The sequence below is a fragment of the Panicum virgatum genome, chromosome 9N, assembly GCF_016808335.1.
Source record: "Panicum virgatum strain AP13 chromosome 9N, P.virgatum_v5, whole genome shotgun sequence".
Lineage (NCBI taxonomy): Eukaryota > Viridiplantae > Streptophyta > Magnoliopsida > Poales > Poaceae > Panicum > Panicum virgatum.
The window spans coordinates 24,380,203-24,389,853 of record NC_053153.1 but is presented as its reverse complement, the minus strand read 5'-3'; the positions used below and the strand labels follow the sequence as shown (position 1 = coordinate 24,389,853).

The window sequence follows — 9,651 nt, the reverse complement described above, 5'->3', positions numbered from 1 at the left end:
CTTTGCAAGTGAAGGCATTAGAGTCAAGAGTAGCTTTAGAATTAGACTTGGTACTCTCCCAAAGAGTGCTATAGTTCACTTCAAGATTTTTGTATATATCTTCAAGGCGTGAATGCCTCTCTTGAAGCTCACTATGAACATTCTTTAGGCTAGCAAGTGAATCATTTGTCAAGGAATGATCCTTTGACATCCTCAAATTTGAGTTATTGGCAAGAGACAAGTCTGTTGCCAATTTCTCAACCTTATCTTTTTCCTTAGCTAAAGACTCTTCTAGAACAAGGTTTCTCTCCTTCTCAAAGATGAGCAATTCTTCTTGTTCTCTAAGAATCTTTTTTTAATTTCTCCATAATTTTTTTAATTTGTTTATAACCTAGTTTTCCAAACTTCTTTATCATGTTTTCTTTGAGTTGGACCTCCTCTTCCTCGAAGTTATTTTCTACTTCACTAGATGTGAAGGTAGGAGAAGATGGAGGGTTGGCATAGTTTGATAGCTTAGTCCCTTTGGCCATAAGGCACTAGGGCCTTCATCTTCATCATCGGAGAGGTTGTTGAAGAGCTTTGGTGTCGATAATGTAGAGAGCAAGGTAAGAGATGTCGTGCCCTCATTGTCGGAGTCGTCACTAGACTCCCGTCCTTCACCAACATGAGCCTTGCCATGCTTCTTGTACTCTTTACTCTTCTCTTTGTACTTTTTCTCTTTGTCATAACTCTTGTCCTTGCTCTTGCCCTTGTACTTCTTGTCTTCATTTTTATTGTAGTCATTGAGAGGACAATCCGCTATGAAGTGATCCTTTTCACCACACTTGTAGCATCTTCTTTGTGTGGTCCCTTTCTTGAAGTTTCTTTTCTTCATAAACTTCTTGAAGTTTTTCACCATCATGGCTATTTCTTCATTGGCTATCTCCATCACTTGACTCAACTTTCTTCTTTTGCTTTGACGGTTTCTCACTTGTTTTAACCGTCTTGCTAAGTTCGACCTTGAGAGCAATAGTCTTGACTTCATCTTGACCAATTGACTTGGCAACATCTAGAGCATTCATCTCATGAAATTGCAACTCATTCAACAAGTTGATTGGCTTCATCTTTCTATATGATTCATTGCCTCTAATATAGGTTGCAAACATTAGATTTTTGGGTGCATATGCTCTAAGCATCTTCTCAGTGACCTTGAAATCATCCCAATCTTTGCTACCAAGAGTTTTAATCTCGGTAACTAGGAGAGTGAGCCTATCATGCATTTGTTGAATGGTTTCATCCTTCTTCATGACAAATGCTTCCAAATCTCCTTGGAGAAGATCCATCTTTCCTTCCTTGACTTCATCATTGCCTTCGTGTGACATTTGGAGAGTTTCCCAAATCTCCTTTGCACTTATGATTCCTCTTACTTTATTGTACTCCATTGTTCAAAGAGAACTTTTAATGACTATCACGGCTTGGGCATTGCGAAACAAATCATGCTCATGTTCCGGAGTAGCCACTTCGCCTTCTCCAAGTTAAGGCACACCTACACACACAATGGTCAAAAGATGTGGATTAAGTCCATATAAATGCACTTGCATGTCTTCGCTCCAACGGGCATAGTTGGTTCCATCAAAGTGAGGAGGTTTGCCCATTGGAACGGTAGAGAAAGAAAGGTTGGAGGATTGGAAATTTGAAGTCTCATATGTATGAGACATCGTGTGAAATTCTTGTTGATTCTTCTTCTCATTTTCCAACTTCATCCTTTCATTGAAAAGAGTTAGAGCCTTCTTTTCTACTCTCTCATTCATCTTTTTCTTTATCTTCTCTTTTCGCTTGGTTGCCCTTTCTTCCTTAGTCATGTCACCTTCAACATCACTAACCTCGAAGTCACTATCATTGACTTCGTATGCAGAGGGAGCACCACCACCACTTTCGAACGTCTCACCGACCAGAGTGTTTTCCCTTAGCGGTTAAGCCTTAATCAAGAGATTAGGCTCTGATACCAATTGAAAGGATCGACACTAGGCCTAGAGGGGGTGAATAGGCCTGTTTAAAAATTTCCTGAAAAACTTGGCAGAAAATCGTCAGGTCCGGATGATCCGGCCCTATGTCGGATCTTCCGGTCCTTCTCAGGCCCGGATGATCCTGCGTAGGATCGGATGATCCGACAAAGAGAAAGAATCTTGCACTAGATTTGAAATCTACTTAGCTTTTGACGAATCCCTTTGAATACAAAGTTGACAAATGAAGTAGCTAAGCCTGTGAACCAGTTTAGCACAAGAGGAATGCAACTAACGAGTAGATCAGGTCAAGAATAGCTCAAGAATAATAAAAACAACAATAAATAAATGAGACACAAGATTTAACCCGAAGTTCACTCCACGAAGGAGCTACGTCTCCGTTGAGGTGCTCACAAAGAGCAGGGTTGCCTTATAATCCTTTCCCTCACTCAATCAACCACGTAGGAGGATTGAGTTGCTCACTAGCAAATGTCCACGAAGGACGGGGTAATACAAACTTCCGGGGCTCAACCACAAAGGAATGGAAGCTCACCAGCACCTCTAACCGTCTAGGAGCCAAGCTCCAAGAGTAACAAATGTGAATCGACGAATCAAAGATTGCTTCAAGTGCTTCTCGAGATGAACAAGTGCTAGCTCACGGAGTGCTCTCAAATAACACCTCGAATCTCACTTCCTCTCAATCCCTAGGTGTTTCCTTGCAAGAATCAAGCTCTAAGATGGAGAGAAGTGAAGGAATGAATGCTAGGGAGGCGTGGTTTTTAGTGAGAGCCGAGAGAAGTAAATGAAGGGGGTGAAGGGGTATATATACTCCCACCCCCGAAAATAATCGTTGTGTGTTTTCTGGTGACAATAGGCTAAGAACATACTTGAATTTCCCAAGTCCGGATCATCCGGTGTAGGGCAGGATCATCCGGTCTGGCCCTTCCAGGCGCTCACAAAACCCTAGGCCCAGATCATCCGGACCAAGGCCGGATCATCCGGACTTACTCAGTGCTGAAAATTACTGTTGGGCCGGATCATCCGGGGTAACCCAGAATGATCCGACCCAGTGCAGAAAGATTGTGCAAGAGTGTTTTGTGAGTGAAAAGCGTGTCTCTCAAGTATGTCATCTCAAATGAAGCATTTTGACAACATAAAATTCATTCAAATGCGTCCTCCCTGATAGTACGGTGAACCTATACTCAAATTCAAACTGAAAATTAAAATTAAATCTCCGATAGAATTCACCATACTTAATTTGAAATTGGGGACCTTCTTTTCATCTTCTTCTTAATTTTCTCATTTTATTCCTGCACACACTTTCTTGAAAGCATCATATCCCCAAATTGTGATTGTCAAAATTCATTAAAATCATTTAGGGGCCTAGATGCACTTTCACAGGCCTCCCACGCCTGCGTGCTGGGCCGATGGTGTCTGTGCCCCCGATAGTGAACCCAACACCGGAAGACACCCAACCCTCCTGTGCGGATCTTCAGACGGCGATCACTCCATGTTTCGAGGAACCGCGAACACCCATCACGTCTAGCGCTTGGCAAACCATCCTTTGGCCAGCGTCGCTTCCTCCAAGCGCGCGGAGGTGATGCTGATGCGCCGCTTCAATGTCATTCCAGAGGTGGGCGCGCCAAACTCAAGACTCCAAGAAGGCCTACACGCAGCTGTACAAGGAGAAGCTCGACGCTAGCCATTTCGAGGCTATGAGGGACCTTCTGCCGGCACTTCACAGTTCCTTGCTCGTGGACTTCACTGTTGAGTGATGTGCCCTTGCTGCCGCCGTTGAGCGAATGTTGTCTGGGTTGTTTTAAGTGCGAGTAGTCTGTCAAGGGTTGTCCCTGTAGGATATTGTTTTGCTTCTTAGCGCTAGATTAGTGACTAATATGTTCCATGAGCTTTTTTGTTCTACGGGTTGTAAACAAACTTTTTTTCTCTCTCCTTAATACAATGATGCGCAACTCTCTTGGGTATTCGAGAAAAAAAAATAATCCCAAATTTGGTGGTCCTCCTCGTAGCAGAGCTAACTGCCGGCAATACTTGGCATGGTACTACAGTGTTAGACAGTACAAGCTACGTCAGAAATGGACAGAAGATGATTACGCAGACGTAACTTCCACCGAGGATGAGGACACCAGTTACAACATCCGAGCTAGAGAGCGTGCGCACTGTAGTGGAGATCGCACCCATCCTCGATGGAGTGGTAAGTATTAACTTCTAATTGAGTGTACTTTGACATAATGTGTCCCCTTGCTACATGACCTCACTATTTTGTAGTACTATACAGGGTTCTTCGGTTATGCACTTCGTGCATGATATTGACAACACTCTACACTATCTAATTGGCAGCTCGGAGAACGAGGGACATATGAGGAAGATGTTAGAGGTTCGATGACGTAATTTCATTTATGATTCTTTTTATTGCAAATACAAACACTCGCTAATTTTCAGATTCGTTGCGGCCTTCCTTGCAGAAGTTGCAGAGGCGCCTCCTTAGAACTGCGGCTCGCTGCGAATGCTGTTGTGCAGTGTCCACTGATGTGGCAGTAAGCCTTCCTTGTCTGATCAGTCGAGGGCCTCCGCAGCCTCAGCAGCAGCAGCATCGTCTCATAGAAGCACACATCAATCTGTCATGCCCAGCTCCTCACGTACAGCCACTTTCAACGACCACCAGGACGACGAGGATGAGGCCAATGGGGATGAGACCGGGGATGATGATGCCGACCAGTAGCAGGATTATGATGATTTTGGAACTTCGTAGCTACAAGATGCTCCCTGTGCTACTTAGCCTAGGCCTCATCCACGCCGCCCCCTGCTCATCACACGCCAGGCACTGATACATTTGTCAGGGGTAGGAGACGGTCCAAGAGGAACTGGTTTGTGCTTTTCAATAGCTGCTCATATGTGCTTCTGAACTTACGTGTGCTTGTAAATGTTTATTCTGAACCTTAGTTCTAATTGTGAATTTAGTTGTGACCATGTTCTGAAAATGACGATGTGCTATTTCCATTAATGACTTCTGAATTATCTATGCTGTTTGTGACTGGAGATGCTGCTTAGCAATTTTTGCAAAGGTCTATAGCATGGTGCCAAATGAGCCGGCATCGTTCTACCACGTCACGGCTCTAGGTCTTTGGCATCGAGGTACAAAATAGGAGAAGGGAAAGGTTGTAGAGTTAAAGTCCCTAGGCACGGCACCACTACACTAGGCGTTGTGATAAGGCGCCGTGCATCAACACCACGGCGCCATGATCATTGGCGTCGTTCTTTTGCCCCCACCCACCCCCACCCCCACCCCCAAAAGAAGGGCACAAAAAGTCACGACGCTGTGATGTTAAATAACAGCATCGTGGTCTTTGGTGCCGTGCCAAGGGTTAATTTCTGCAAATCTTTCCGCCAAAGATTCAAATGTAAAATAAACTTTCTAAAGAAGTGCGAAACTGCAAAAAATACACTCCATTTCACAAGTGAACTTTCATAACAAAAAATGAGCTGTCAGCTCAGTGGTAGGACTGTCGGACTGTCCACCATCCCGGGTTCGATCCCTAGGATCAGATAGTGACATAAAATTATATGCAACATCATTATTTTTTCTAATATTTTAAGAATTCCCTAGAATTACATAGACAGTTCTTATCACCATTTCAATGTATTTTTCATGAATTCCATGCTCTGTATTTAGGTTATACTATGTTCATTGTTTTTTCACGTTTCCGTATTTCTATCTTTTTGACGATAGTTTTCACCAAAATATTATTTGAATGGCAACTTTGATGTTTTAAATATATTACAGGGTAGGTAATGGATAAGCACATAGGGTACTGAATAACTAACTATTCAGTACCCGAGCCCAACCCGCCGGACCCGTCCCCCCGATCCCCCTGCACGGCTGCGCCGACGCCTCGCCCACGTCCGTCCGGTTTTCTCGCTTCGCAGGTTCCCTCGTCCGTGACCCCCCTCCCCAGCTCATAGCAGATCGTGCCCACATCCACGATCTCCCCGACCGGGCTCCCGCCGGCGACATTCCGGTGATGCGGGGCGCCTAATCTTCACCCTCGCGCCGTCTCGGCGAGGCTCTGTGCCACCGCCTCCCCTACCGCCCTGCGCCGCCGGCCCCGTGCCTTCCTGCGCCGCCGGCTCTCGTCCCGCCCTGCGCTGCCGGCCCCCGTGACTCCCTGCGCCGCCGGCTGTCATCTCGGCCTTCGCCGCCAACTCCTGCACCGCCCCGGTGAGGCCTTGCACCATCGTGTCCCGGTGAGACCCTGCTGCTGTCGACCCTTCTATCGACGCGTCGATTCTTCATCCCGTGCCGCCCCGGCGATCTACAGCGCCCGGTGCCGTTGCCACCCCCCCCCCCCTCCCTCCCTCCTGCTCTCCCGGTGGTAGCCTATCGCCGCCGCGCCGCGTCCTCGAATCACCCGCCTCCGGGCATCTTCGTGGAGACGCTGCCCTGATGGAGCCTTCTGGTACGTAATTGTCTCCCTTTCGCTGCCTGCTTCGATTCAATGTATGCTGTGATTAGTGGATAGTACTCCAAATCTAAAATCCCATGTCTTTGCTAACTCATCTAGCCCTTTGGTCAGTTTTATGCTGTCTGTATCTATCTTCTTATGTCACGTATATTAAAATTCATTCCCAGGTTATAGTTATTGCTAGATTAGCTATATGGTTGATGCATTAAAAATATATACTGCACAAGCCTGGTTAGTCCCAGTGGGTCCTTGCCCAGATTGTCATGTATTTATGGCAGAGCCATGCTTGTCTTCTCATGTCACTGCAATTCTTGCAGAAACATATCCTCTTCTATTCTTCTCTTTCTACCTTTCAAGAATTTCCTTGCTGAGTGTTCGTTGTTCTGGGCTCTTTTTATGCAGGTTAATCTGCAGGTGAAACTCACTTCTCAGTTTCTGTTCTCTTGTTTACCTAATCGGCTCAATTCTCTGACTAGATATGTAGGCTTCTTGATTTCTTGGAGTTTACAGGCTATCCTGCAAATTTGTTCACTCTGTATTTCAGTGTTCAGGATGAAAACGGACATTCTTGTTCCATCAATTTTTGTTGTTCAAACATGAGAATTCTTCAATCAGTTTTCTTTTTACCATACACTCTTCAGTCATTCTGATGTCTTGGCTTTGTATGAATCTGCAAACTTGGCTGCAAATTACTACTCTTTATTTTTGTAGCTCTCATAGAAAGAGTGAAGTTACTGACTTTTTAGTGTCACCATGCAATACCTGCTTGGTCTCTTGAAACCTACTGATTAATTTCTTTCTCAGGTAGCTACCAATATTTTGTTTTGTATGTCTAAAGATCTCAATTCCGAATGTGAGAGGCTATAAATAATAGCAATGGGTTGCTTCTCTGTGTCCCGGAGGAAGAAGAATTCCATAAGCCAGATTGTGCAGCATGACCAAGGTAAAATTTTATACCAACTATTCTTCTGAAGCATCTCAGAACCTTACTTTAGTTCGTTCAATTCTATTTGCAGACATCCTGATCACTGGCAACGTGAAAATCTACTCGTTCAAGGAGCTAAGAAAAGCCACAAGAAAATATTGACTTCTGCCTGCAGCTACAATTATGAGAAAAAATCTTGAACTATCGACGATGTGTTGTGAAGTCCCAGACTTGTCCGCCTCCAAGGATCTAACACGAACGCAGTGTGCAGAGCACCTCCGTCGAGATTCCGGCAGCAGGACGTCATGTTGCAGACTTCCAGGCGCCGAGGTAGATTTCTAACTGGTTCAGTGTGGTTTCCAATTGTTGTAAGACTGTACCAGCTGTTGTTCATTCGTTTGGGCTCTTGGATAAGATGGATTCAGGAAATCGTTATCTTCTTGGTATTTATTTTTGTTGACTACTAATTCAAGTTTGCAGTAAAGAGTGGGTCGAGAAGTGTAGATCCCATAGTTTTCTGCTGAAGGATGCTTGTTCTTCATATAAGAACTAGATGTTGTTTGTTGGCTGAGAGATACCTGTTCAGATAACTAGAGCTTTAATTCCATTTTGCTAATAAACTAATTGATGACTTTTCTTTGTGAGTATGACTAGATGAGTTCCTGTTCCGTATTCAGATATGCAACTTATTTTTGTTCAGAGATGTAAATGTTCACATATGCATGCTTCTTAGTTGTTAGTGCCTGATATGGATTCATCCGAAAGATGCTGAATTGCTGATCTGATTTGCTAATCCAATTTTGGTGCTAGGTGAAGACCTGCTTTGATTTGATAGCCTGATATGACTTAATATGTTTTGATCGATGTACTTTCCTGATTATTCTAGATGTTCTGAACCTTTGGCCCCTCTATAGTCTATACATTTTGTTTCGTAAATATTGATACTAGTTTGCCTGATCAATGCCTTGTTCTATGTGAAATGTGGTATGCCCGATTGGTTTCGTCTTTCGTGTTTAATCCCTGGTGTTGTGAGTTGCTTTCTCTTGCACTTCTGCTGATTTAGACTGATTGTTGACAAATTCCTAAGTCTGCAGCCAGTTCGTGCACCTGAGTATACCCTGTCTATGAGGTTTGTTGCAACACTATTCCAATCTACTTAATAATAATTTTGCTCTTATGTAATATACGTACAGGTTGTCTTTAATCTGCATTCCTATACTAATAATTCTTAACTCTTATGCAGATTGCAATATGCATGCTGGTAACCTGCACGTGAGATGGTTGATTGGCTAGATAGTTTCTGATTTCCTTTTTGTTTATTGTTCTGCCAAATTGTAAAAATAGGAGCAAAATGCATTGAGTTTTTATGAACTCTTATCGTGTGCTCGGTTTAAATATGGTGAATGGAATTGCAAAATGTACTCAGTTTTAGATTGAAATTGAGATCAATCTATCACAAAATCACATTCAATTTGTATTTTCATATATGCAAATTTGTTTTGTGATAAGAGAACTAACTTGGTGTTAGTTTGCGTAGAATTGTAGTTTTTATGGTTGCACTTGCACATGCTTCAGCGACAAGTCTTTATGGTACGATAGAAAATGTTTACGACCTGAACAATCATCCCAGCTGGAATTAAGATATTTTCTTTCTTTCGAATGAGAATATTATATGTTTTTACCAAAAAAATGGCGTGCCAACAAAAATTTGTACACCAGTGAAAGATATTATTCCTTAGAAAACATTGTAATCTCTGTATACTAGCACTTGCACTGGTGTACGTCGCGGAAGCCGCCCAGACTACCAGCGTCATCGTATGTCGAGCGGTTCAAGAGCAGATGGACACCGTCATCGTATATGTCGAACGGTTCAAGAGCAGATGGACACGTGCGTGCATGGGAAAAGAAACCAGGCGCTAGGCGCTAGCCGCTGCCCGCTAGGCCCACCTGCCTACGGACGTGCGCGTTCCTCACGCAGTCACACGAAAATCGGACGCGGTCACTCGGGTGGGCAGTGCAGCAGGTCCGGCGGCTCGAGTATGAAATAACTATTTCATACATATATTTTTGTTGATTTTCTAAATACATATGAATAGGTAATGGCGTAATGGATAAGCATATAGGTATAAATTATATTGAAATATATAATAAAAATATATATATTTAGGAAAGCTATACAACCTAGCTATAGTTTGAAACGGAGGTAGTATATTTTTTAATAACCATGCTAGAAAATTTATAAAAGTTTTTGTAAGGCCATCAAGGGAGTATGTAATAATAATTG

General features: G+C 43.5%; 1 long non-coding RNA gene across 4 annotated transcripts; it reads left to right on the top strand.

Moving 5' to 3' along the window:
• Positions 1–5,876: 5,876 nt before the first annotated feature.
• Positions 5,877–8,852, top strand: LOC120692330. Of its 4 annotated transcripts, none has more exons than XR_005682579.1 (3): positions 5,877–6,436; positions 7,247–7,385; positions 7,459–8,850. It is a non-coding gene; the product is annotated as an uncharacterized LOC120692330 (long non-coding RNA). The 4 variants fall into 4 exon arrangements; XR_005682580.1 differs by lacking the exon at positions 5,877–6,436 and having other exon boundaries at positions 6,443–7,385; positions 7,459–8,496; positions 8,611–8,852; XR_005682581.1 differs by lacking the exon at positions 5,877–6,436 and adding an exon at positions 6,443–6,856.
• Positions 8,853–9,651: the final 799 nt, after the last annotated feature.